The sequence below is a fragment of the Micropterus salmoides genome, unplaced genomic scaffold, assembly GCF_014851395.1.
Source record: "Micropterus salmoides isolate LMB-PRFRI ecotype aquatic unplaced genomic scaffold, ASM1485139v1 Ms_hic_scaffold_542, whole genome shotgun sequence".
NCBI lineage: Eukaryota > Metazoa > Chordata > Actinopteri > Centrarchiformes > Centrarchidae > Micropterus > Micropterus salmoides.
This window is the reverse complement of record NW_024044285.1, coordinates 1-27,700: the sequence shown is the minus strand read 5'-3', so window position 1 is coordinate 27,700 and position 27,700 is coordinate 1. Positions and strand designations below refer to the sequence as shown.

Below are 27,700 nucleotides of genomic sequence, written 5' to 3'. Positions count from 1 at the left end.
CCATTTGACCCTCTGACCTAAACCTAACCAATTTGAATATTGTAATCATTGTAATTGATACACACTGACGGTTTATTTAAATCATATTTGAGCACTACAGTCATTCTATGTTGAAAACTACATAAATGGCTACCCACTAGATGACGTCACTGGAGGACTTCTCACTTCCCAGGAAGTGGGAAGGGTCAAGGGTCATACAAGTTGCTGACTTCCTGTCCCGCTCTCAGACCATATTTTCGCTCGTCTTTGGACAACAGCACTCAACGCACAGTTAGAATTTTATGCCTGAAGAAGGTCTTTTTAAAGACCGAAACGTTGCATTATTGCAGGTTTATTATTTGTTTTTTTTATAATAATAAAACCTTGCAAACGGACCATCACGACTCGCTTTTTCACTTTTTCACTGTTTAGCTTAGTTTTGAAGTGCTAGCTAGCTGTCTTTCCGACACTGCCACACACTGAAAAACCTGCTGAACACCGCGAACATGACGCACCGAGGAGAGGAGGACTGGACGCGGGTCCACTACCGACGCGGACGGATGCAGCAGCGGGGCCGCTCGCCACCGTCACGGGTAAGAGAGAGCCCGTATTCCCGCCGCTACCACGAGCCGCGGCAGCCTCCCCGCTCCTACGCAGCGGCCGTCAGGGCCCCGCCAGCTACGCGGACCTACCGCCGCGAGCCCCCGCGCCGAGAGGACCATCGCGGACCGCCAGTCCACCACCGCCGCGGACCTCCGCCGGTCCGAACCAGGACCGACTTCACCAGACGCAGCAACAGGTACGAGGGGTTCAATAGAGCGACCCGAGGGCAACGCGGCACAGGCGACCCTCCGCCGTCTGACCCAGACTTTACCTTAAGAACCAGAGTGGTCTACAGACTGATCAAAGCTAAACACCACCTTAGCAATGTCATGGCACCAGAACCACCCAACTCCATCACTAAGATGACCCACAATCTGGCCACTGTTATCAAACCGGCGGCTCCAAACGCCACGACCCTGTCACTCATTGACGGTAACGCCAGAAACTGGGCCTACAACACACTGCTGATACTCAGGGACCACTACAGGGACTGCATTCAGACGGACCTGCAGATACTGGTAGAGTTAGAAGTGACTGACTGGCGAGAGAACTTTGAGGTGGCCTCGGCCTGGGCCAGACGCCATTTTGGGCGCAGACTGCACCAAGATACGCTGGATGACACGCAGGTGCTCCTGATCCAGCGCCTCTCCAGAGCCCCACCGGCTCACGCCGAGCCTGACCCGCCAGCCCACCCTCCCGTAGCAGCACACGCAGTAGTAGTGGACCCGACCTTAACGGTGGCCAGCACCACACAGACAGACAACGCACAGCCCCCACACACACACAGACTCAGACGGCGACAGCTCTGCCCCCCGGGCCGGTTGGCATTCAACCTGGGACTGCTCAGACTCTACGGCCACCGGTGGACCCACCGCCGCCCACACCAGCAGCTCCAGAACCCGCTCAACCACCTGCCGCCACCCAGCCTCCACACCGGCCGCCTGCAGCGCAGGGGAACCCAGCGCCGGCTCATCAGCTCAGCGTGACAGCGGAGGTACACGCCCCACCTGCAGTGGACCTCCTCCTGCCAGACATCACAACACCGGCCGGACCGTGTCTCCTCTCCAAGGCCACGATGACGGAGCAGAGGACGGACGGGCCCACGGATCCTCAGTCTCCTCCTTTCCTCCCTTCTCTCCCTCCTGACTTTCTCTCCTCTCCCCTCACCTGTCTGTCTGCACCTGTCCTCCCTCCCTCTCTCTCTCCTTCCTCTGGGATCGTCCCTGACACGCAGCTGGAGCCCAAGGAGCAGAGACCCAAACGCACTGCGAGGCGCCGGAGCGTGGCCCCCAGCTCACCTCAGCCTCCAGCTCCTCCTGAGGACCCCAGCGCCACGGCTGACGAGGTAATCATGGTGGAGGCATCTCCGCAGGTAGCACCTCTGCCTCCTGCCCCAAAAACCGCTTTGGGGCCTGTTCAGAGGCAGCTGACCTTTGACCCACCTGCAGCTGCAACAGCAGCACACACACCGGTACGTCGCCCCACACGACACATTAACACCACCAGGAAAATGAAGGAGTGGTGCCTGTCAGCCAGGAGCAAGTGGCTGATTATTGGGGATTCAAATGTTGCCAGGTTTCCCCCGTTCCAGTGCCCTGACCTGCAAATAGACAGCTTCCCTGGGGCCACGTTCAGGCACGCAGAAGCCATTTTGGCTAGAACCAACGTGTCTGCAAACATTGAAAAACTGGTGCTCTCCTTTGGGGTTAATAACAGGGCACAAAAAACAATGACTACTGTTAAACAGGTACAGAGAGCAATCAGGATGGCGAAGCTGGCTTTTCCCCAGGCCACAGTCATGGTGCCGGAGATTAATTTCTCCAGACACCTACCTCACGCAGAGCAGGAGAACCTCAGACAGCTGAATCAATACATCACTAACAATCAGCTGTTTATCCCTGCTCTCCCAAGGAACGACTTCACCACCGAGAGAGACGGCATCCACTGGTCTCACTCCACGGCCCAGCACATGCTGGACCACTGGCTGGAGTCGTTAAAGTAGGTACCCCCGTGAACACACGTCCTCAGACGGGGGGGAAAAATGTTATTAATTTGTGCCAGAATTTTGAATTGTCTGCAGCCCAGTCTGCTCTACTCAGCAGGGGTCTAAATTTCATTCCCTCAATCAGCAGCAACTCGGACTTGAAAAAACAAATCAGATTTGACATCCAACAGTACCACAGACGACTCAAATTAGCGACTTACTTTGCACACAGACCCGACACAGACCGCCCACTGTTCACCCCTAAATCGCAGTGGGTTCCCCCTAAGGGCAAATTACCCCCCGAAATTGAAACACTCATTCAGACGGACTTACAGCACTTCCAGGACCACTTCAGACTGGGCTGGGTCCCACAGAACCTGAACAAATTCGAATCTGAAGCATTAAACCAATTACGACACAACCAAAACATTGTCATCAAACCAGCGGATAAGGGCAGTGCAATAGTCATTATGGACAGAGAGCAATACCTGTGGGAGGGATACAGACAGTTACTGGACACGACTTACTACTCCAAATTAAAGAAACCCATCTACATGGACACAATCCCGGCAATTGACAAGATTATACAATCACTACATGACAAAAAATTCATCAACCATAAACAAAAACTGTACCTGATGGGAGACAGCGAACCCCGACCTAGACTCTTTTACATGCTGCCTAAAATCCACAAACCCCCTGCTGGGTGGAGCAGACCCGGGGAAATCCCTCCTGGGAGACCCATCGTGTCCGACTGCAGCAGTGAGACCTATCACACAGCTGAGTTCATAGACCACTATCTCAATCCTCTTTCGATTAGACATGCCAGCTACATCAAAGACACATATGATTTTGTTGAAAGAATTAAGCAGATCAACGTACCCCCTAATGCATTTTTATTTACCATGGATATTGATAGTTTATATACAAATATTGTAATTTCAGAAGGCATTCAAGCCATTAAAAACATATTCCTAAAATACCCAGACGCCAAAAGACCAGACAGAGAGTTGTTGCAGCTCCTTGAAATAAATTTGACCAAAAACGATTTCGAGTTCAACGGACAATTCTTCCTCCAAATTAAGGGAACAGCCATGGGTAAGAAATTCGCACCTGCTTACGCCAATATTTTCATGGCAGAATGGGAAACAGCTGCACTCAACTCCTGTCCCAAAAGACCCCTTTATTATTATAGATACCTGGATGATATTTGGGGAATCTGGCCCTATTCGAGAGAGGATTTTGATGTCTTTGTGATCTCCCTGAACAACCACAATCCATCCATCAAATTGAAGTACTGCATTAACCAGACTGCTGTGGACTTTCTTGACACCACCACTTTTAAGGGCCCAGATTTTGATTCGACTCTCAGACTTGACCTCAAGGTGTTCTTTAAAGAAACAGACACACATGCCCTACTACATAAATCCAGCTTTCATCCCAAACACACATTTGCAGGTCTGATAAAGTCACAACTTCTGAGATTTCACAGGATTTGTACAAGAGCAGACGATTTTAAAGCGGCCACGAAGGTGCTGTTCTCGGCTCTGTCCAGCAGAGGGTACTGTAGGTCCTTCCTACGCAGAGCCTTGAGAACCTTTCAGCACCCCAAATTGCTCACCACTGATTCTCTCCTTCCTGTTATCACTACTTATTCCCCCGCAGCAGTACAGCTGGTTAGGACACTTAAGGATAATTTCCACCATTTCACATTCAGTACTCAGCTGTTACAGAACCATAGGCTCATTGCTGCCTACAGAAAAAACAAAAACCTGCAGGACACTCTAGTTAGGGCCAAGCTGGCACCACCCACTGACTCTAGACCCATCGGGCACGGAGAATTTTTTAGGCACCACCCCTGGGTGCTGAATCCCCACAACAAAAATGTTTTTACCACACATAGGCATGGCAGTGTTCATTCCCGGAATTGTGTTTATTTGATCAGATGTAGGCAGTGTAACATGCAGTATGTTGGAGAAACAGGGAACACCTTGTTGACCAGGTTCACACAACACAGGTACAACATTTTAAGGAAGAAAGACACACACATCCCCCTGGTTAAGCACTTTATTGAGCATGGCTGGTCCCAGCTCACCGCGCTTATTCTCCAATGTAATCCCAGGTGGTCCACAGCCCAGAGACGACGTGAGGAGAGGCTCTGGATACACCGACTGGGCACTTTGACTCCGGGGGGCCTCAATGAGAAGTGAGGGCTCGGGACTGGCTGGCAGCTGATGGCCTGCGCATTCAATGTCGCCGCCTTCGGCGTCGACATTTCAAATTTTTCTTCCCTAACCGGCCCGCGCCTCGCTGCCGGCTGTCCTTATGCCCTCCTCTCAGCGGGGCTCCCCACATTGTATGCACTTGTCCTACAGAAAGGAAGGATTTATGTAAATTTGTCAATATATGTATGTATATAACTCTATGTATGCAGTTATGTGCAAAAACAATTTATAATTTTTTTTGTGATTTTATGATGCCCTCTGGATATTTGAGGTATGGTTTACTTGTCTCCACTCTATCAACCACTGCTACCTCAGCCCTTCTGTGGTTGCCCAGGTTTACTCAGGAAACAACGGCCATCGTTCCAAAATGAATTTCTTAACATTCAGGTTCCTTTTCTCTCCGGGCCCTCATGCTGAAGGTGATTGCAGCCTCCTTTATTTTATGGAGTTACTACAAATAATGTATGGTGTCCCCACCTTGTGACCACTGCACTGTGCCTTTTATCAGTGTCATTATGATTTTCAATTTTTGTTATATTAAGCAGAGTTACGTGTGATGGTGTGTGTGAGTGCCTGACGTGGTCTGACAAGGTAGGACAGGATGAGCAATTTTATACAGCCTTACCAGGTTAATCGAGCTCTAACCTTAACCATTTGACCCTCTGACCTAAACCTAACCAATTTGAATATTGTAATCATTGTAATTGATACACACTGACGGTTTATTTAAATCATATTTGAGCACTACAGTCATTCTATGTTGAAAACTACATAAATGGCTACCCACTAGATGACGTCACTGGAGGACTTCTCACTTCCCAGGAAGTGGGAAGGGTCAAGGGTCATACAAGTTGCTGACTTCCTGTCCCGCTCTCAGACCATATTTTCGCTCGTCTTTGGACAACAGCACTCAACGCACAGTTAGAATTTTATGCCTGAAGAAGGTCTTTTTAAAGACCGAAACGTTGCATTATTGCAGGTTTATTATTTGTTTTTTTTATAATAATAAAACCTTGCAAACGGACCATCACGACTCGCTTTTTCACTTTTTCACTGTTTAGCTTAGTTTTGAAGTGCTAGCTAGCTGTCTTTCCGACACTGCCACACACTGAAAAACCTGCTGAACACCGCGAACATGACGCACCGAGGAGAGGAGGACTGGACGCGGGTCCACTACCGACGCGGACGGATGCAGCAGCGGGGCCGCTCGCCACCGTCACGGGTAAGAGAGAGCCCGTATTCCCGCCGCTACCACGAGCCGCGGCAGCCTCCCCGCTCCTACGCAGCGGCCGTCAGGGCCCCGCCAGCTACGCGGACCTACCGCCGCGAGCCCCCGCGCCGAGAGGACCATCGCGGACCGCCAGTCCACCACCGCCGCGGACCTCCGCCGGTCCGAACCAGGACCGACTTCACCAGACGCAGCAACAGGTACGAGGGGTTCAATAGAGCGACCCGAGGGCAACGCGGCACAGGCGACCCTCCGCCGTCTGACCCAGACTTTACCTTAAGAACCAGAGTGGTCTACAGACTGATCAAAGCTAAACACCACCTTAGCAATGTCATGGCACCAGAACCACCCAACTCCATCACTAAGATGACCCACAATCTGGCCACTGTTATCAAACCGGCGGCTCCAAACGCCACGACCCTGTCACTCATTGACGGTAACGCCAGAAACTGGGCCTACAACACACTGCTGATACTCAGGGACCACTACAGGGACTGCATTCAGACGGACCTGCAGATACTGGTAGAGTTAGAAGTGACTGACTGGCGAGAGAACTTTGAGGTGGCCTCGGCCTGGGCCAGACGCCATTTTGGGCGCAGACTGCACCAAGATACGCTGGATGACACGCAGGTGCTCCTGATCCAGCGCCTCTCCAGAGCCCCACCGGCTCACGCCGAGCCTGACCCGCCAGCCCACCCTCCCGTAGCAGCACACGCAGTAGTAGTGGACCCGACCTTAACGGTGGCCAGCACCACACAGACAGACAACGCACAGCCCCCCACACACACACAGACTCAGACGGCGACAGCTCTGCCCCCCGGGCCGGTTGGCATTCAACCTGGGACTGCTCAGACTCTACGGCCACCGGTGGACCCACCGCCGCCCACACCAGCAGCTCCAGAACCCGCTCAACCACCTGCCGCCACCCAGCCTCCACACCGGCCGCCTGCAGCGCAGGGGAACCCAGCGCCGGCTCATCAGCTCAGCGTGACAGCGGAGGTACACGCCCCACCTGCAGTGGACCTCCTCCTGCCAGACATCACAACACCGGCCGGACCGTGTCTCCTCTCCAAGGCCACGATGACGGAGCAGAGGACGGACGGGCCCACGGATCCTCAGTCTCCTCCTTTCCTCCCTTCTCTCCCTCCTGACTTTCTCTCCTCTCCCCTCACCTGTCTGTCTGCACCTGTCCTCCCTCCCTCTCTCTCTCCTTCCTCTGGGATCGTCCCTGACACGCAGCTGGAGCCCAAGGAGCAGAGACCCAAACGCACTGCGAGGCGCCGGAGCGTGGCCCCCAGCTCACCTCAGCCTCCAGCTCCTCCTGAGGACCCCAGCGCCACGGCTGACGAGGTAATCATGGTGGAGGCATCTCCGCAGGTAGCACCTCTGCCTCCTGCCCCAAAAACCGCTTTGGGGCCTGTTCAGAGGCAGCTGACCTTTGACCCACCTGCAGCTGCAACAGCAGCACACACACCGGTACGTCGCCCCACACGACACATTAACACCACCAGGAAAATGAAGGAGTGGTGCCTGTCAGCCAGGAGCAAGTGGCTGATTATTGGGGATTCAAATGTTGCCAGGTTTCCCCCGTTCCAGTGCCCTGACCTGCAAATAGACAGCTTCCCTGGGGCCACGTTCAGGCACGCAGAAGCCATTTTGGCTAGAACCAACGTGTCTGCAAACATTGAAAAACTGGTGCTCTCCTTTGGGGTTAATAACAGGGCACAAAAAACAATGACTACTGTTAAACAGGTACAGAGAGCAATCAGGATGGCGAAGCTGGCTTTTCCCCAGGCCACAGTCATGGTGCCGGAGATTAATTTCTCCAGACACCTACCTCACGCAGAGCAGGAGAACCTCAGACAGCTGAATCAATACATCACTAACAATCAGCTGTTTATCCCTGCTCTCCCAAGGAACGACTTCACCACCGAGAGAGACGGCATCCACTGGTCTCACTCCACGGCCCAGCACATGCTGGACCACTGGCTGGAGTCGTTAAAGTAGGTACCCCCGTGAACACACGTCCTCAGACGGGGGGGAAAAATGTTATTAATTTGTGCCAGAATTTTGAATTGTCTGCAGCCCAGTCTGCTCTACTCAGCAGGGGTCTAAATTTCATTCCCTCAATCAGCAGCAACTCGGACTTGAAAAAACAAATCAGATTTGACATCCAACAGTACCACAGACGACTCAAATTAGCGACTTACTTTGCACACAGACCCGACACAGACCGCCCACTGTTCACCCCTAAATCGCAGTGGGTTCCCCCTAAGGGCAAATTACCCCCCGAAATTGAAACACTCATTCAGACGGACTTACAGCACTTCCAGGACCACTTCAGACTGGGCTGGGTCCCACAGAACCTGAACAAATTCGAATCTGAAGCATTAAACCAATTACGACACAACCAAAACATTGTCATCAAACCAGCGGATAAGGGCAGTGCAATAGTCATTATGGACAGAGAGCAATACCTGTGGGAGGGATACAGACAGTTACTGGACACGACTTACTACTCCAAATTAAAGAAACCCATCTACATGGACACAATCCCGGCAATTGACAAGATTATACAATCACTACATGACAAAAAATTCATCAACCATAAACAAAAACTGTACCTGATGGGAGACAGCGAACCCCGACCTAGACTCTTTTACATGCTGCCTAAAATCCACAAACCCCCTGCTGGGTGGAGCAGACCCGGGGAAATCCCTCCTGGGAGACCCATCGTGTCCGACTGCAGCAGTGAGACCTATCACACAGCTGAGTTCATAGACCACTATCTCAATCCTCTTTCGATTAGACATGCCAGCTACATCAAAGACACATATGATTTTGTTGAAAGAATTAAGCAGATCAACGTACCCCCTAATGCATTTTTATTTACCATGGATATTGATAGTTTATATACAAATATTGTAATTTCAGAAGGCATTCAAGCCATTAAAAACATATTCCTAAAATACCCAGACGCCAAAAGACCAGACAGAGAGTTGTTGCAGCTCCTTGAAATAAATTTGACCAAAAACGATTTCGAGTTCAACGGACAATTCTTCCTCCAAATTAAGGGAACAGCCATGGGTAAGAAATTCGCACCTGCTTACGCCAATATTTTCATGGCAGAATGGGAAACAGCTGCACTCAACTCCTGTCCCAAAAGACCCCTTTATTATTATAGATACCTGGATGATATTTGGGGAATCTGGCCCTATTCGAGAGAGGATTTTGATGTCTTTGTGATCTCCCTGAACAACCACAATCCATCCATCAAATTGAAGTACTGCATTAACCAGACTGCTGTGGACTTTCTTGACACCACCACTTTTAAGGGCCCAGATTTTGATTCGACTCTCAGACTTGACCTCAAGGTGTTCTTTAAAGAAACAGACACACATGCCCTACTACATAAATCCAGCTTTCATCCCAAACACACATTTGCAGGTCTGATAAAGTCACAACTTCTGAGATTTCACAGGATTTGTACAAGAGCAGACGATTTTAAAGCGGCCACGAAGGTGCTGTTCTCGGCTCTGTCCAGCAGAGGGTACTGTAGGTCCTTCCTACGCAGAGCCTTGAGAACCTTTCAGCACCCCAAATTGCTCACCACTGATTCTCTCCTTCCTGTTATCACTACTTATTCCCCCGCAGCAGTACAGCTGGTTAGGACACTTAAGGATAATTTCCACCATTTCACATTCAGTACTCAGCTGTTACAGAACCATAGGCTCATTGCTGCCTACAGAAAAAACAAAAACCTGCAGGACACTCTAGTTAGGGCCAAGCTGGCACCACCCACTGACTCTAGACCCATCGGGCACGGAGAATTTTTTAGGCACCACCCCTGGGTGCTGAATCCCCACAACAAAAATGTTTTTACCACACATAGGCATGGCAGTGTTCATTCCCGGAATTGTGTTTATTTGATCAGATGTAGGCAGTGTAACATGCAGTATGTTGGAGAAACAGGGAACACCTTGTTGACCAGGTTCACACAACACAGGTACAACATTTTAAGGAAGAAAGACACACACATCCCCCTGGTTAAGCACTTTATTGAGCATGGCTGGTCCCAGCTCACCGCGCTTATTCTCCAATGTAATCCCAGGTGGTCCACAGCCCAGAGACGACGTGAGGAGAGGCTCTGGATACACCGACTGGGCACTTTGACTCCGGGGGGCCTCAATGAGAAGTGAGGGCTCGGGACTGGCTGGCAGCTGATGGCCTGCGCATTCAATGTCGCCGCCTTCGGCGTCGACATTTCAAATTTTTCTTCCCTAACCCTTTCTGGGGTCTCTGGAGGCGCATCACAGGACCGTGCACCAGTCGGGCTAACACTCGTTAGCCGGGACTTTTTCCCTCCTCCTAACCCTAACCCTATGGCCCCACGGGGGGCGGGGACACTCTTACCCAGCCCAAATCCCTCACCTTAACCTCAGTACTTACCGTGACTCACTGAAAACCTCAATTGGAAAAGCCTCAAGCAGAAGATCCTGGAAACCTAAAATAGAAAGCCTCAAGTGGAAGTTAAAAAGGAAAATATTGACCGTGTTCGAACCTCATTCAAGTGAAACCTAAAGAAAAAGGAAACTTAAAGATGCCACTCTGTAAAGCCTGATGAAGGACAAATAGTTCTCCGAAACGTTGCAACAAGGCAGAGTGAAGCAGGACCAAGTAGGCCTGGATTAATAGGACAGGAAGATAGGAAAATTCTCGTAAGACATCCAAGTAGGATGCAGACATTAAAGGATTCGTGAAGTCCAATTTTTGAACAAAGGCAAAGGTAATGCACTTTTGTCTTTTATTATGGGAAATGTGGGAAATGCTTAAAACTCAAACAAGGAGCGAGTGTTTTTGCCTTTCTGGGGTCTCTGGAGGCGCATCACAGGACAGTGCACCAGACTGGCTAACGCAGAGCTTTGTAAGTCGTTAGCCAGCTCTTTTTCCCCTTCCCCTAACCAGCCAGTGCCGTGTGTGACCTCTGGATGGCCCCACGGGGGGCGGGGACACTCTTACCCAGCCCAAATCCCTCACCTTAACCTCAGTACTTACCGTGACTCACTGAAAACCTCAATTGGAAAAGCCTCAAGCAGAAGATCCTGGAAACCTAAAATAGAAAGCCTCAAGTGGAAGTTAAAAAGGAAAATATTGACCGTGTTCGAACCTCATTCAAGTGAAACCTAAAGAAAAAGGAAACTTAAAGATGCCACTCTGCAAAGCCTGATGAAGGACAAATAGTTCTCCGAAACGTTGCAACAAGGCAGAGTGAAGCAGGACCAAATAGGCCTGGATTAATAGCAAAATTCATCGTAAGACATCCAAGTAGGATGCAGAAATTAAAGGATTCGTGAAGTCCAATTTTTTGAACAAAGGCAAAGGTAATGCACTTTTGTTTTTTACCATGGGAAATGTGGGAAATGCTTAAAACATCAAACAAGCAGGGAGTGTTTTTGCCTTTCTGGGGTCGCTGGAGGCGCATCACAGGACAGTGCACCAGACTGGCTAACGCAGAGCTTTGTAAGTCGTTAGCCAGCTCTTTTTCCCCTCTCCCTAACCCTAACCCTAACCAGCGCAGAGGTAATGCACCTTTGTGGCTTTTATAAGGTGAAATGTGGAGTTGGGAGGTGTTTTTCACTTTCTGTGGACTCTGAAGGCACATCACAGGACCGTGCACCAGTCTGGCTAACGCTAAGCTACGTAAGTCGTTAGCCAGTACTTTTCCCCTCCTCCTAACCAGCCAGCGCCGTGTGTGTCATTCTGGAGCTTTCCCTGGTGAGTGAGGACATCCTTACCTAGCTGCAACACCTAAACTTAACATCAGTGATTATTGTGACCCACTGGAAATTAAAATTCTCAAGCAGGAGAAGGCTAAGAAGTGAATTGGATTTTAATCGTCAGACACCCAAATAGGGTGCAGATTGCAAAATTAGCAGATATTATTCTGATTAATGGCCTCAAGCTGAAGAGAACAACAAGAAAACACTTACCTCAAACTAGAAAAAAGGAAAATACTTACCGTTTTTGAACCAAATTAAAGGGAAACCTAAGGAAAAGGACATTTAAAGGGACCACTCTGTCATGCCTGATGAAGGACAAGCCGCCCTCCGAAACGTTGCAACAAGGCAGAGTGAAGCAGGACCAAGTCGGCCTGAATTAAAGATAAATGAATCAACAGCTACAGGACCCGTGGAGTCCAATTTTTTGAACCAGCGCAGAGGTAATGCACCTTTGTGGCTTTTATAAGGTGAAATGTGGAGTTGGGAGGTGTTTTTCACTTTCTGTGGACTCTGAAGGCACATCACAGGACCGTGCACCAGTCTGGCTAACGCTAAGCTACGTAAGTCGTTAGCCAGTACTTTTCCCCTCCTCCTAACCCTAACCCCTCTCTCTCCCACATGTAGCACGTCTCCCCTTCCTCTCTCCCTCTCTGGAGATGAGCGGTGGGGGGGATCCAGGGTACGCCCAGACAGGCGGGGTAGTGGTGATGATGTAGTCACATCTCCCATTTCCTTTCCCTGTTGCTGCATACAGTCTTTCCCCTTCTGGATAGTAGCTTAGCTCTTCACAGCTGTCTCATGGACTCATGGGGCTGTTATAGGCAGTCTCATCCTCTCCTGTGAGCTTGGATCATGTCAGAATTACAGCAGGAAGCTGTGCTTTCCGACAATATATCACACGCCCAGAAAATTACTTCTAGTGGGATTACTTCTTGCTTAGCGGCTTAGACCACGCCCCTTTTGAGTGATTTTGCTCCCTTTTGAGTTATATTCTCGGTTGGGGTCCTTGCAGTTAGGGTTTATATTGGCTATTCAGCCATACTACCTCTCAGCATCCAAAAAGCCCACACTTTACCGTTAAAATACGCTAGTTCTAAAAAATTGATGTTGCACCCTGACTGAGACGTCCATGCAGCAGACTGGAGTTGTCAGCAGACTCCTCCCTCCTTCTTGCTTCCTGGATCTTTACCTCTTGGAGTCGTGCGGTGTAATTGGGACACAAGAGGAGGCTGCGCAAGCTCGAGAGCGCCCCTGGCCTGTCCCCATGGTTCTCCGCAGCGCCCCCTGCCGGGTCTTCATGGTACTTCAAACAGTGGCTTCACAGCGATTCCTCTTTCAACCCATGGATCCATCTCTTTAGACGACAACTTCGTCTTCTCTGTAAGTGACTGCTCAGCTACACAAACATCTCAAGGTTATTAAAACTAATATAGCACCTTTAATACTAGCTAACGCCAACACTTAACAATAAGGTTAACCAACCAATTGGCCTTGGGACACACCCCGGGACTTGATCAATCTCGGCGGGGCCTTCCTTGGGAGAGGGTGTCCAGTGATAAGTGGCCGAAACACCCAATGATCTCGAGGCACACTGCTGACGATGTTCCCACAATTTATTGTAACATAAATAACAATGTCTATTGGGCTAATACAGCCTTCTAATCAAATAAATAGGACTACAGAGCAGGATTAATAACTTCTCCAATGTAAAATCAGACTGATTCCTGGATCCGGATTTCTGGATCTTTCTTCAAATAAGTCAGCCATCACGATGGATTGCAGTCACTTGACTGCTTCATGCAGCTGTCTCGCGGTCTCCCGGGGCTGTCATTCTCATCTCATCCAGTTCGTGGTTAAGGTCACTTGACTGCTTCATACAGCTGGCTCGCGGTCTCCCGGGGGCTGTCATAGGGATCTCCTTCCTGCCACATCTCATCTCTTCCAGGATGTGTTTACAGTCACTTGACTGCTTAATACAGCTGTCTCGCGGTCTCCCGGGGCTGTCATAGGGATCTCCTTCCTGCCACGTCTCATCTCTTCCTGGATGTGTTGACGGTCGCTTGACTGCTTCATACAGCTGGCTCGCGGTCTCCCGGGGCTGTCATAGGGATCTCCTTCCTGCCACATCTCATCTCATCTCACCCAGGTCGTGGTTACGGTCACTTGACTGCTTCATACAGCTGTCTCGCGGTCTCCCGGGGGCTGTCACAGGGATCTCCTTTCTGCCACATCTCATCCTGACCTTCAGTAGGCTCTTTTGGCCAGCATTCATGGCTTCTATCGCCTTGCCGGTGGTTTTTTCTAAACATAACCATTACAACATTATGCCTAAACCCAACCAATTTCAATTCTCTTCTAACTTTTCTCCGCTGGGTAGGTGCACACAGCTGGGAGGGCCTAGAGATACTTGCGCCGGCCAGTGCATTGCCTTTGGCCTCCTACTCCAAACCGTGTTAGTCGGCGGACAGCACGGGGGAGGTCATCGAGATAGAATAATACACCCTAACCCTAACCCAACACTTACCTCAAGATGGAACCAAATTAAAGGGAAACCTAAGGAAAAGGACATTTAAAGATACCACTCTGTTATGCCTGATGAAGGACAAGCCGCCCTCCGAAACGTTGCAACAAGGCAGAGTGAAGCAGGACCAAGTCGGCCTGAATTAAGGAGAAAAGAATCAACAACTACAGGACCCGTGGAGTCCAATTTTTTGAACCAGCGCAGAGGTAATGCACTTTTGTGTCTGTTAAAAGGGAAAATGTGGAGTGTGGAGGTGCTTTTCACTTTCTGGGGACTCTGAGGGCATATCACAGGACCGTGCACCAGTCTGGCTAACACTCGTTAGCCGGGACTTTTCCCCTCCTCCTAACCAGCCAGTGCCGTGTGTGTCATTTTGGAGCTTTCCCTGGAGAGTGAGGACATCCTTACCCAGCTGCAACCCCTAAACTTAACATCAGCAATTATTGTGACCCACTGGAAATATAAAATTGAAACCTCAAGCAAGAGAAGACTAAGAAATTGGATTTTAATCGTCAGACACCCAAATAGGGTGCAGATTACAACACTTACCTCAAGATGGAACCAAATTAAAGGGAAACCTAAGGAAAAGGACATTTAAAGATACCACTCTGTTATGCCTGATGAAGGACAAGCCGCCCTCCGAAACGTTGCAACAAGGCAGAGTGAAGCAGGACCAAGTCGGCCTGAATTAAGGAGAAAAGAATCAACAACTACAGGACCCGTGGAGTCCAATTTTTTGAACCAGCGCAGAGGTAATGCACTTTTGTGTCTGTTAAAAGGGAAAATGTGGAGTGTGGAGGTGCTTTTCACTTTCTGGGGACTCTGAGGGCATATCACAGGACCGTGCACCAGTCTGGCTAACACTCGTTAGCCGGGACTTTTCCCCTCCTCCTAACCAGCCAGTGCCGTGTGTGTCATTTTGGAGCTTTCCCTGGAGAGTGAGGACATCCTTACCCAGCTGCAACCCCTAAACTTAACATCAGCAATTATTGTGACCCACTGGAAATATAAAATTGAAACCTCAAGCAAGAGAAGACTAAGAAATTGGATTTTAATCGTCAGACACCCAAATAGGGTGCAGATTACAACACTTACCTCAAGATGGAACCAAATTAAAGGGAAACCTAAGGAAAAGGACATTTAAAGATACCACTCTGTTATGCCTGATGAAGGACAAGCCGCCCTCCGAAACGTTGCAACAAGGCAGAGTGAAGCAGGACCAAGTCGGCCTGAATTAAGGAGAAAAGAATCAACAACTACAGGACCCGTGGAGTCCAATTTTTTGAACCAGCGCAGAGGTAATGCACTTTTGTGTCTGTTAAAAGGGAAAATGTGGAGTGTGGAGGTGCTTTTCACTTTCTGGGGACTCTGAGGGCATATCACAGGACCGTGCACCAGTCTGGCTAACACTCGTTAGCCGGGACTTTTCCCCTCCTCCTAACCAGCCAGTGCCGTGTGTGTCATTTTGGAGCTTTCCCTGGAGAGTGAGGACATCCTTACCCAGCTGCAACCCCTAAACTTAACATCAGCAATTATTGTGACCCACTGGAAATATAAAATTGAAACCTCAAGCAAGAGAAGACTAAGAAATTGGATTTTAATCGTCAGACACCCAAATAGGGTGCAGATTACAACACTTACCTCAAGATGGAACCAAATTAAAGGGAAACCTAAGGAAAAGGACATTTAAAGATACCACTCTGTTATGCCTGATGAAGGACAAGCCGCCCTCCGAAACGTTGCAACAAGGCAGAGTGAAGCAGGACCAAGTCGGCCTGAATTAAGGAGAAAAGAATCAACAACTACAGGACCCGTGGAGTCCAATTTTTGAACCAGCGCAGAGGTAATGCACTTTTGTGTCTGTTAAAAGGGAAAATGTGGAGTGTGGAGGTGCTTTTCACTTTCTGGGGACTCTGAGGGCATATCACAGGACCGTGCACCAGTCTGGCTAACACTCGTTAGCCGGGACTTTTCCCCTCCTCCTAACCCTAACCCCTAACCCTAACCCTAACCCCTAACCCTGCTAAAACCGACATCTCTGTTTTAATTTGTTTTATCTCTTCATTAAAATCCATTCCATGTTGGATTAATTTAAAATACCTCTGAAGCCGTTTCTGCAGTCCCAACATGCGTCTGTTGTCCCTCTTTTTCTTTCTTTTCCCTGCCTGTCTGTAAAACGTCTTTGTCTTTCCCTTCACCATTTCCCACCACTGTGCACGTGTATCGTAAAAGTCTTGAAGGGTCTGCCACTCTCGGTATTGCTCCCTGTACAGCCTAACTAGCTCCCTGTCTTCTAACAGGGAGCAATTGAGCTTCCACAGACCACTTCCTGCCGTCACACCGGAAGAGAGTGAAAGGGTGCAGGAAAGAATTGCGTGGTCAGAAAAGAAAACAGGTTCCAATCTAGCATCGGTTGGTGGGCAATCACGTGATAAAATGTAGTCTATGCGAGAGGCTCGGGTGCCATCACTACTGAACCAGGTGAAGCCCTCCTCTCTGGGATGCATGGTTTTAAAACAGTCCACAAGTCTAAAATCACTGCATATGCTTTGAAGTAAAACTGAAGTCTTGTCCACTTTAAAATCGTCCCCTATTCTTCTCCTGTCGTTCCTGCTTAAAATACAATTAAAATCCCCCCCTACAACTAAAGGTGCCCTGCCTAGCATGTGGGGCTGCAGGTCTTCTAAAAGGTCATACCTGTCGTTCTTGTCATTAAAGCCATAAATATTTAAGACGTTAAAATCCTTCCCCATAAAAGTCAAGTGTGTTAAAAGTGCCCGACCATCTCTCACCACAGTGCTGCCCTTCACCAGGACTAGAGGGTTTTTTTATTAAAATGGCCACTCCATCATTTTTGTTTTCATTTGAGCCGCTCCATATCGACGTTTGTGGCCATAACTCCTCCCATTCTCTGTAGTGTTTTAAAAATGGTAGGCCGCATTCCTGTATTAAAAACACATCAGACTTAAAAGAGTTAAGAAAGGATAAAACAATCTGGGCTCTAACTCTCGACTTCACACTCCTCACATTGATAGTTGAGAAGGTGAGTGTCATGAGTATGGTTAAAATTTGCAGGTATGACATCTTAAAAGACTAAAAAAAGGGGGATTTCAAATGTTTAAAAACATAGCAGTTAGTGGATTTCTTGTGAATGGAGCTCTTCCTTCATTCTCATGGGTGAGAGATGACGGGGTTGAGCTCCATTTCCCTTTCGGACTCTAGGAGTTGGCCTCTGACGCAGGGTGGCATTGAGCTTTGAGTCCTTAGGGGTTGATTGCAGAGCTATAGTTAAAAAAGAGACTTCATTAGGCGAATTGGAGGGGAAGACTCTGGGCTCCTCCACAGATGAACTGTCTGAGTAGCTCTCAGCTCTTCCCCTCTTTTCCGAGGCTCCAGGAGACTCAGAAGACAATTCTGAAATTAGTCTCTTGGCCGGCTGGGCATTGGGGAGGGGGACATCCTCGCTATCACTCTGTGACTGGCCAAATTTTTGTTCTGAGCCAGTCACTGAGCTAGCTCCGCCTTCTGCCTGCACTGCCACTGCTTCTCCCTGTTCTCCACTTGTGGGGCAGCTGCAGGCCCCTCCCCTTCTCCCGCCTCTACTGGTCCTTCTCCTCCAATCACAGGATTTGGCGGGAGATTTGAATTCTCCAGCCCAGCCTCTTCAATTAGCTCTCTAACTGCTTCGTCTTGTCCGCCATTTTGTGCCTTTGCTGCCTTTAATTTGTTGGCAAATGACTTAGGGCAATCTCTGAAGAGGTGGTTTGTTTCTCCACAAAGATTGCACTTTCTGCCATTGGTGCATTCCTCGAAAGTATGCCCAATTTCTCTACATTTACCACAAATGATCTGCTGGCACGCTTCTGCCAGGTGCCCATTCTCACCACACTTGCGGCAGAGTTTGGGCTGGCCCTGGTAATGAATGTAGCCCCTGTTGTTTCCCAGAACTATCATGGATGGCAGATGTTTCAGGCCCTGGAAGCCTTGAGGGTCTTGCCATTGTTGGATGGGGACCCTCCAAGCGCAATTCCAGATGCCATCCTCATCTCTCACTTTGGTAGCCTGGCCTTTAACAGTGCAAAATCTGCCCAGCCACAAACAAATGTCATCTGCATTCACAGTCTCATTGAACATTCTGACAATTACCGTTTTAGCGGCATTATCAGTCAGTTTCTCAACATTAAATGCAGTAAACTGGGGTTTTTCATTTTCGAAGCGTGTCCAGAAATCTCTGAACACGGCAGCAGAGACAAAACTCACATCGAAACCTTTTCCAAATGGCAGAGTCAAAATACAATTTATATCCTGCGGGGAGAATTTCAAAATGTTCTGGATCATTTTCCTTGAGAAGTCAAGCCTTGACATAACAAGGGTTTTCCCATCTTTTTCTTTGAATGTAAATCTGACACTGTGGTGCCTCCTCATGCCGGCATGGTTGGCCGCCATGGTGGAGGCACCACAACGTAAAAGTGGTAAAAGAAGCTAAAACACCTAAAAAAGTCTAAAACCAAGTCAACTAAAATAAGGTAAAAGAATGCTCTAAAAAGAGCAATAAAATCTACTAAAAATGTTAAAAAGGTGAATAAAACACACTTACCTTGTCTTGTTTGGCCTGGTCGAGATGTTATTCCGGCAGAGTACAGGTAAGCAGTCCTCTGAACCAATGAATTCCTTTGTGTGAAACAATTTCAACTACAACAAAGTTGAAATTTTATTCACAAGGAATAATGTGAGTATCCTCCCAAAAACCTGGTAACACTTCGCCACAAACAGGCAAAAGTTTTATCCAGACACAGGAGGCGATCGCAGTCTTAGCCAAAAGGCCGAGAAGCGATAACCCCCGCTGGTTGCTTCCAGCGCCCACCTCCCGGAGCAGTTCTCCCCCTGCCGTGGCGCAGTGGTTTCAACTGCGCATAACAACGGCTGAGTCTCAGCACCTCCTCCCGAGCGCGCCTCGTCGCACCGCTCAACCTTGCCGGGGGCGGCGTTTTATTTCCTTTTCACAAACGCACGAGGCTCGGCCACACGGCAGAGCCTGCCAAAAATAGTTTTAACTCATTGGCGTCCCTCTCCACGGAAGTCTTTAGTAAAAGGCGAAAGACTTGTACGTTATGAAGAGAAACCCGAGTAAGTACGGGCCCCTCCTCCAGAGCCGCCGACGAGCCTAGTCGTCCCGGCCACTACCCTCACGGTAAGCCTCACTCTGCCTCTCGAGTCCCAAGTACCAGGCCACGCCCGTTCCCCTACCCCTCCCCAGGTCATGGCAGGCTCTATCCAATCGGGCTGCGGAGAGACGAAGGCCTGGCTTTTGGACAGAGGCTACCGAACGACTCGGGCTCTTGTAGCCTCTCGATGACGAGTGAGAGAAAGGGAGGGGAAATGTGGCCGATCGCTTCTCGGCCTTTTGGCCAAGACTGCAATGGCCTCCTCTTTCTGGTTAAAACCTTTGCCGGTTTGGGGCTTCGTTTTGTGTCACCAGCTTTTCTGGGAGGAGATTCACCTCATTCCTTGTGAATAAAATTTCAACTTTGCCGTAGCTGAAAAACTTTTGCAACAAGGAATTCATTGGTCCCGAGGACTGCCTACCTGTCCTCTGCCGGACTGCCACCTTGACCAGACCAAAGACGAGAAGGTAAGTGTGTTTTATTCACCGATTTAGCAGTTGTAGCAGGTTTTCTTGCTTCATTTGAGGTGTTTTAGTTTCTTGTATCCTTTCTACGCTGCGGTTCCTCCACCGTGTTGGCCAACCGTGCCGGGCCTACGGAGGCGCCGCAGTGTCCCCTCCCCACCTTCTGAGAGGCTCTATCCAATCGGAGAAATGAAGGCCTGGCTTTTGGACACAGGCTACCGAGCATCCGAAATACTCGGGCTCTCGATGACGAGTGGGAGAAAGGGAGGGGAAGTGCAGGGCACATTTAACAGCCATGCCGGTCCCAAATATCCCCTCGTCGTCTGCCAATCATAAAGTGCAAATCTCGCTGCCTTCTTCGAGGCTTCAGCTGGCCGCCCCCCCTCGACTGGCGCCTTTTTCGGGCCGGCGTCCGGCAGAGCGACGAACCTCTGCGTTTGGGTCAGTATTTTGGTTTTACACAAGGCAGGAGAAGGGTGCACCGCCCCCGGAGGCACTGCAATACCGGGTCGATGCGTGGAGTGGACGGAGCAAGCCCCTCGTCTCAGCTCCCGGTGCTAAAAATCCATTTAATATGTTGCCCCCTTATAGGGGACATATCAGATATTAAACTGATAAGAACAGATACTACACTTGATCTTAGCCAAAAGGCCGAGAAGCGATAACCCCCGCTGGTTGCTTCCAGCGCCCACCTCCCGGAGCAGTTCTCCCCCTGCCGTGGCGCAGTGGTTTCAACTGCGCATAACAACGGCTGAGTCTCAGCACCTCCTCCCGAGCGCGCCTCGTCGCACCGCTCAACCTTGCCGGGGGCGGCGTTTTATTTCCTTTTCACAAACGCACGAGGCTCGGCCACACGGCAGAGCCTGCCAAAAATAGTTTTAACTCATTGGCGTCCCTCTCCACGGAAGTCTTTAGTAAAAGGCGAAAGACTTGTACGTTATGAAGAGAAACCCGAGTAAGTACGGGCCCCTCCTCCAGAGCCGCCGACGAGCCTAGTCGTCCCGGCCACTACCCTCACGGTAAGCCTCACTCTGCCTCTCGAGTCCCAAGTACCAGGCCACGCCCGTTCCCCTACCCCTCCCCAGGTCATGGCAGGCTCTATCCAATCGGGCTGCGGAGAGACGAAGGCCTGGCTTTTGGACAGAGGCTACCGAACGACTCGGGCTCTTGTAGCCTCTCGATGACGAGTGAGAGAAAGGGAGGGGAAATGTGGCCGATCGCTTCTCGGCCTTTTGGCCAAGACTGCAATGGCCTCCTCTTTCTGGTTAAAACCTTTGCCGGTTTGGGGCTTCGTTTTGTGTCACCAGCTTTTCTGGGAGGAGATTCACCTCATTCCTTGTGAATAAAATTTCAACTTTGCCGTAGCTGAAAAACTTTTGCAACAAGGAATTCATTGGTCCCGAGGACTGCCTACCTGTCCTCTGCCGGACTGCCACCTTGACCAGACCAAAGACGAGAAGGTAAGTGTGTTTTATTCACCGATTTAGCAGTTGTAGCAGGTTTTCTTGCTTCATTTGAGGTGTTTTAGTTTCTTGTATCCTTTCTACGCTGCGGTTCCTCCACCGTGTTGGCCAACCGTGCCGGGCCTACGGAGGCGCCGCAGTGTCCCCTCCCCACCTTCTGAGAGGCTCTATCCAATCGGAGAAATGAAGGCCTGGCTTTTGGACACAGGCTACCGAGCATCCGAAATACTCGGGCTCTCGATGACGAGTGGGAGAAAGGGAGGGGAAGTGCAGGGCACATTTAACAGCCATGCCGGTCCCAAATATCCCCTCGTCGTCTGCCAATCATAAAGTGCAAATCTCGCTGCCTTCTTCGAGGCTTCAGCTGGCCGCCCCCCCTCGACTGGCGCCTTTTTCGGGCCGGCGTCCGGCAGAGCGACGAACCTCTGCGTTTGGGTCAGTATTTTGGTTTTACACAAGGCAGGAGAAGGGTGCACCGCCCCCGGAGGCACTGCAATACCGGGTCGATGCGTGGAGTGGACGGAGCAAGCCCCTCGTCTCAGCTCCCGGTGCTAAAAATCCATTTAATATGTTGCCCCCTTATAGGGGACATATCAGATATTAAACTGATAAGAACAGATTTTTTTTCTTTTGAGAAAAATTTTATTGACACTCAATTCAAACATGATTCATAATATGTCAATTCCAAGTTACCTTTTAAAATACAACATGTCAATAAATAGATAAATGTTCTCTGTAAAACAACATTTAAAAAAAGTGTTTAAAATGCATTACAGATAACGTCATAAATTAAAGGTATAAAATGGTTTTCAGCTTGTCCATGTCTGTGAGTGTCTGTTAAAAAGTCTTCAAAGCGGAGTGCATTTGTTAAAATAAAACTCACAAAAATAAATGGATAATAAAAGCTCTTCTCCAAGTCCACTGTTGTGCAGGAGTGTAGTGAGTCCCTATCAAAGGGGAACTCATTCAGCTCCCCCAAACAGATTTGGACTCTCGGGATCTTGTGCAGGCGCTCAGAGGAGACCCTCACCCTGTAGCTCCTTCCCACCAACCTCACCCGGAGGGTCAGGCCGCCGCTGCCTTGAACTTTCCTTGTGTGGCTCCGGCTCCTCCGTCCGAATGGGCACAGAGGCGATTCTTCTTTGTGGCTGTGTCCTAGGCCCGCCGCCTGCAGCTCTGGCCGTTTGGGCCGTTGCTGCGGCCATCCGGATCACAGCCACGGGGGGGATCTGCATGTGCTTTCTTGCCAGCAAGTTTCTGGAGGTCCATATGGCGTCTTTGATGGCGGCTAGGGTGAGCCACTGTTTGGCAAATGTACGTGCTGGTATCTGATTTCCTTGGCTCACCCCGTACAGCACCAGCTGTGGTGTGAGGACCTCCCTTGCTGGCAAGTACGGGAATTGCAAGGAGCCGGCCGTTGCCCACTGTTCTACGGCAGCGCTGCACTCCCAGAGCAGATGCCTTACCGACTCAGGCGCGCCACAACCTGGTCGGGGGCAAGTTGAGTGCGCCGACATGCCCCGGGAGTGCATTACGGACCTGACTGGGAGGATCTCATGAGCCACCATCCATGACAGGTCCCGGAGTCTGTTTGGAAGAGCTGGATGGTTCACGTTGCGCCAAACTGTTGAGGGCTCGCCGAATGCAAGCCCGCGCACTGGACTCACTGGTTCCCGCTCCTGCACAACAGAAATGAGAGAGCGGTGAGTGGTTAAAACCTGCAACTCCTCCTGCTCAAGGTTAAAATGCCTTAAAAATGACTGGATAAAAGCATAGGCTGGTGGCAGGTTAAAAGACACTGGTACTTTGAGACTTGTGGGTAAGATCTTAAGTTTTCTGAGGTAGGACCCCATCCAGAACCGTGTCATTGCTGCGGTCTTGGGGTTTCTGGATGGGGCTGTGGCGGTTGCGATGTGTAGTGCTGTGTATCTGCTTCCTAGGAACAAGTGCAGGTCTGGCACTCCTTTTCCTCCTTTCTCCTTTGGCTTCTTCATCACGCTTCGTCTCAGTCTTTCCCACTTGGAGCCCCACAAAAAATAAAAGATGGCTCGTTCCAGGTCTAAGATCACTCTCCTAGGCGGGATAAAAACAGAACTGATGAGTAAAAGCAAAGGTAAAATCACTGCTTTGATGATTAAAACCTTTCCTTCTAAAGTCAGTCCTCTAAGTGTCCAGTACCCTAGTCTCTGCCTGACTTTCCCTACTATGTCTGCCCAATTGTTTTCCCCTCCCCCTCCCTATCAAACCTGATCCCAAGTATTTTTTGGTCAGTCTGGGTCACAGTCAGGGGGAGTCCTGTCGTCTCAGTCGCTGTCCACGGTCCATAAAAATGGGCTTGGGTCTTGCTTCTGTTCAGCTTTGACCCAGAGGCCTGTCCGAACCAGTCAGTCAAGTCCAGCGTCCTGTTGACAGATAAAAGGTCAGTGCATAAAATGTTGATGTCGTCCATATATAAAATACATTTTGTCTCGAGTCCCCCGCTCCCTGGGACTCCTACCCCATGGATTCGTTGGTCCCTTCTCAAGGTCTGTGCCAGTGGTTCTATACAGATAACGTAGAGGAGGGCAGATAACGGACAACCCTGACGGACACCGCAGTTTATATCCACTGCTCTTGTCAGATGCCCGTTAACAATGAATTTGCTGTTGATCTCCCGGTACAGCAGTCCCACCCAGGCTATAAACCTTCTCGGGAACCCCATTTTTTGCAGTACCTGGAAAAGGTACTGGTGCGAGACCCGATCAAAGGCTTTCTCAAAATCTAAATTCAGGACTACTAGCCGAATGTTTCTGTCTCTCGCGTAACAGATGGTATCTCGGATCAGTACGAGGCTGTCGGTGATCTTCCTCCCCGGGACGGCACAGGCTTGATCCGGGTGAATCAGATCTTCTAAAAACAAGGACATGCGTGAGGCTAAAAGTTTACTAAAAAGTTTACAGTCAAAATTTAAGAGTGTGATAGGTCTCCAATTTTTCAAGTCCGTCTTGTCTTTGTCTTTGTGAAGGAGAGTCACTATCCCTACTCTAAAGCTGTCAGGAAGTCGGTCCATTTGTTCAAAATCCATAAAAACAGCAAGCAAGTCTGGTGCTAAAATGTCCCAAAATGTCAGATAAAATTCCAAGGGAAGCCCGTCTTCTCCCGGCGACTTCCCTGTCTTAAAAGATTTGATGCATTTGTTTAATTCCGGTATCGTAAAATCTTGGGTTAAAAGCACGTTGTCGTTTGTGCTTGGTCAATGGATTTTAAAACTTCGGTCATGGTGTCCCCGTTAACAGTTTTGTATGCGTACAGTTCACGGTAAAAATGTTCGACAGTTTCTTTGATTTCCTCTGTTGTGTCAGCTGTGCACCCGTTTCTTTTTTAAGTCTCAACATGGCCCCCCTTTATTTACGATTTTCTTAAAAAAATATCTTGTGCACTTCTCTCCTTCCTCTATTTCCCTTTCCTTGCTTCTTAAAATCACACCTTTGCTATTAATTTCTGCTAAAACCGACATCTCTGTTTTAATTTGTTTTATCTCTTCATTAAAATCCATTCCATGTTGGATTAGTTTAAAATACCTCTGAAGCCGTTTCTGCAGTCCCAACATGCGTCTGTTGTCCCTCTTTTTCTTTCTTTTCCCTGCCTGTCTGTAAAACGTCTTTGTCTTTCCCTTCACCATTTCCCACCACTGTGCACGTGTATCGTAAAAGTCTTGAAGGGTCTGCCACTCTCGGTATTGCTCCCTGTACAGCCTAACTAGCTCCCTGTCTTCTAACAGGGAGCAATTGAGCTTCCACAGACCACTTCCTGCCGTCACACCGGAAGAGAGTGAAAGGGTGCAGGAAAGAATTGCGTGATCAGAAAAGAAAACAGGTTCCAATCTAGCATCGGTTGGTGGGCAATCACGTGATAAAATGTAGTCTATGCGAGAGGCTCGGGTGCCATCACTACTGAACCAGGTGAAGCCCTCCTCTCTGGGATGCATGGTTTTAAAACAGTCCACAAGTCTAAAATCACTGCATATGCTTTGAAGTAAAACTGAAGTCTTGTCCACTTTAAAATCGTCCCCTATTCTTCTCCTGTCGTTCCTGCTTAAAATACAATTAAAATCCCCCCTACAACTAAAGGTGCCCTGCCTAGCATGTGGGGCTGCAGTCTTCTAAAAGGTCATACCTGTCGTTCTTGTCATTAAAGCCATAAATATTTAAGACGTTAAAATCCTTCCCCATAAAAGTCAAGTGTGTTAAAAGTGCCCGACCATCTCTCACCACAGTGCTGCCCTTCACCAAGACTAGAGGGTTTTTTATTAAAATGGCCACTCCATCATTTTTGTTTTCATTTGAGCCGCTCCATATCGACGTTTGTGGCCATAACTCCTCCCATTCTCTGTAGTGTTTTAAAAATGGTAGGCCGCATTCCTGTATTAAAAACACGTCAGACTTAAAAGAGTTAAGAAAGGATAAAACAATCTGGGCTCTAACTCTCGACTTCACACTCCTCACATTGATAGTTGAGAAGGTGAGTGTCATGAGTATGGTTAAAATTTGCAGGTATGACATCTTAAAAGACTAAAAAAAAAGGGGGATTTCAAATGTTTAAAAACACAGCAGTTAGTGGATTTCTTGTGAATGGAGCTCTTCCTTCATTCTCATGGGTGAGAGATGACGGGGTTGAGCTCCATTTCCCTTTCGGACTCTAGGAGTTGGCCTCTGACGCAGGGTGCATTGAGCTTTGAGTCCTTAGGGGTTGATTGCAGAGCTATAGTTAAAAAAGAGACTTCATTAGGCGAATTGGAGGGGAAGACTCTGGGCTCCTCCACAGATGAACTGTCTGAGTAGCTCTCAGCTCTTCCCCTCTTTTCCGAGGCTCCAGGAGACTCAGAAGACAATTCTGAAATTAGTCTCTTGGCCGGCTGGGCATTGGGGAGGGGGACATCCTCGCTATCACTCTGTGACTGGCCAAATTTTTGTTCTGAGCCAGTCACTGAGCTAGCTCCGCCTTCTGCCTGCACTGCCACTGCTTCTTCCCTGTTCTCCACTTGTGGGGCAGCTGCAGGCCCTCCCCTTCTCCCGCCTCTACTGGTCCTTCTCCTCCAATCACAGGATTTGGCGGGAGATTTGAATTCTCCAGCCCAGCCTCTTCAATTAGCTCTCTAACTGCTTCGTCTTGTCCGCCATTTTGTGCCTTTGCTGCCTTTAATTTGTTGGCAAACGACTTAGGGCAATCTCTGAAGAGGTGGTTTGTTTCTCCACAAAGATTGCACTTTCTGCCATTGGTGCATTCCTCGAAAGTATGCCCAATTTCTCTACATTTACCACAAATGATCTGCTGGCACGCTTCTGCCAGGTGCCCATTCTCACCACACTTGCGGCAGAGTTTGGGCTGGCCCTGGTAATGAATGTAGCCCCTGTTGTTTCCCAGAACTATCATGGATGGCAGATGTTTCAGGCCCTGGAAGCCTTGAGGGTCTTGCCATTGTTGGATGGGGACCCTCCAAGCGCAATTCCAGATGCCATCCTCATCTCTCACTTGGTAGCCTGGCCTTTAACAGTGCAAAATCTGCCCAGCCACAAACAAATGTCATCTGCATTCACAGTCTCATTGAACATTCTGACAATTACCGTTTTAGCGGCATTATCAGTCAGTTTCTCAACATTAAATGCAGTAAACTGGGGTTTTTCATTTTCGAAGCGTGTCCAGAAATCTCTGAACACGGCAGAGAGAAAAACTCACATCGAAACCTTTTCCAAATGGCAGAGTCAAAATACAATTTATATCCTGCGGGGAGAATTTCAAAATGTTCTGGATCATTTTCCTTGAGAAGTCAAGCCTTGACATAACAAGGGTTTTCCCATCTTTTTTTGAATGTAAATCTGACACTGTGGTGCCTCCTCATGCCGGCATGGTTGGCCGCCATGGTGGAGGCACCACAACGTAAAAGTGGTTAAAAAGAAGCTAAAACACCTAAAACAGCTAAAACCAAGTCAACTAAAATAAGGTAAAAGAATGCTCTAAAAAGAGCAATAAAATCTACTAAAAATGTTAGAAAGGTGAATAAAACACACTTACCTTGTCTTGTTTGGCCTGGTCGAGATGTTATTCCGGCAGAGTACAGGTAAGCAGTCCTCTGAACCAATGAATTCCTTTGTGTGAAACAATTTCAACTACAACAAAGTTGAAATTTTCTTCACAAGGAATAATGTGAGTATCCTCCCAAAAACCTGGTAACACTTCGCCACAAACAGGCAAAAGTTTATCAGACACAGGAGGCGAGCAGTCTTAGCCAAAAGGCCGAGAAGCGATAAC

At 49.0% G+C, this 27,700-nt stretch overlaps 3 non-coding genes and 1 pseudogene across 3 annotated transcripts; all 4 read right to left on the bottom strand.

Annotated features, from left to right (window-relative positions):
- Nucleotides 1-19,338: 19,338 nt before the first annotated feature.
- LOC119889557 lies at nucleotides 19,339-19,451 on the bottom strand. Its single transcript, XR_005442095.1, has one exon. It is a non-coding gene; the product is annotated as a U5 spliceosomal RNA (small nuclear RNA).
- A 969-nt stretch (nucleotides 19,452-20,420) lies between these two features.
- LOC119889554 lies at nucleotides 20,421-20,612 on the bottom strand. The gene has a single exon (XR_005442093.1). It is a non-coding gene; the product is annotated as a U2 spliceosomal RNA (small nuclear RNA).
- A 183-nt stretch (nucleotides 20,613-20,795) lies between these two features.
- LOC119889556 lies at nucleotides 20,796-20,908 on the bottom strand. Its single transcript, XR_005442094.1, has one exon. It is a non-coding gene; the product is annotated as a U5 spliceosomal RNA (small nuclear RNA).
- Nucleotides 20,909-21,877: 969 nt separating this feature from the next.
- On the bottom strand, nucleotides 21,878-22,054 carry LOC119889555 (annotated as a pseudogene).
- Nucleotides 22,055-27,700: the final 5,646 nt, after the last annotated feature.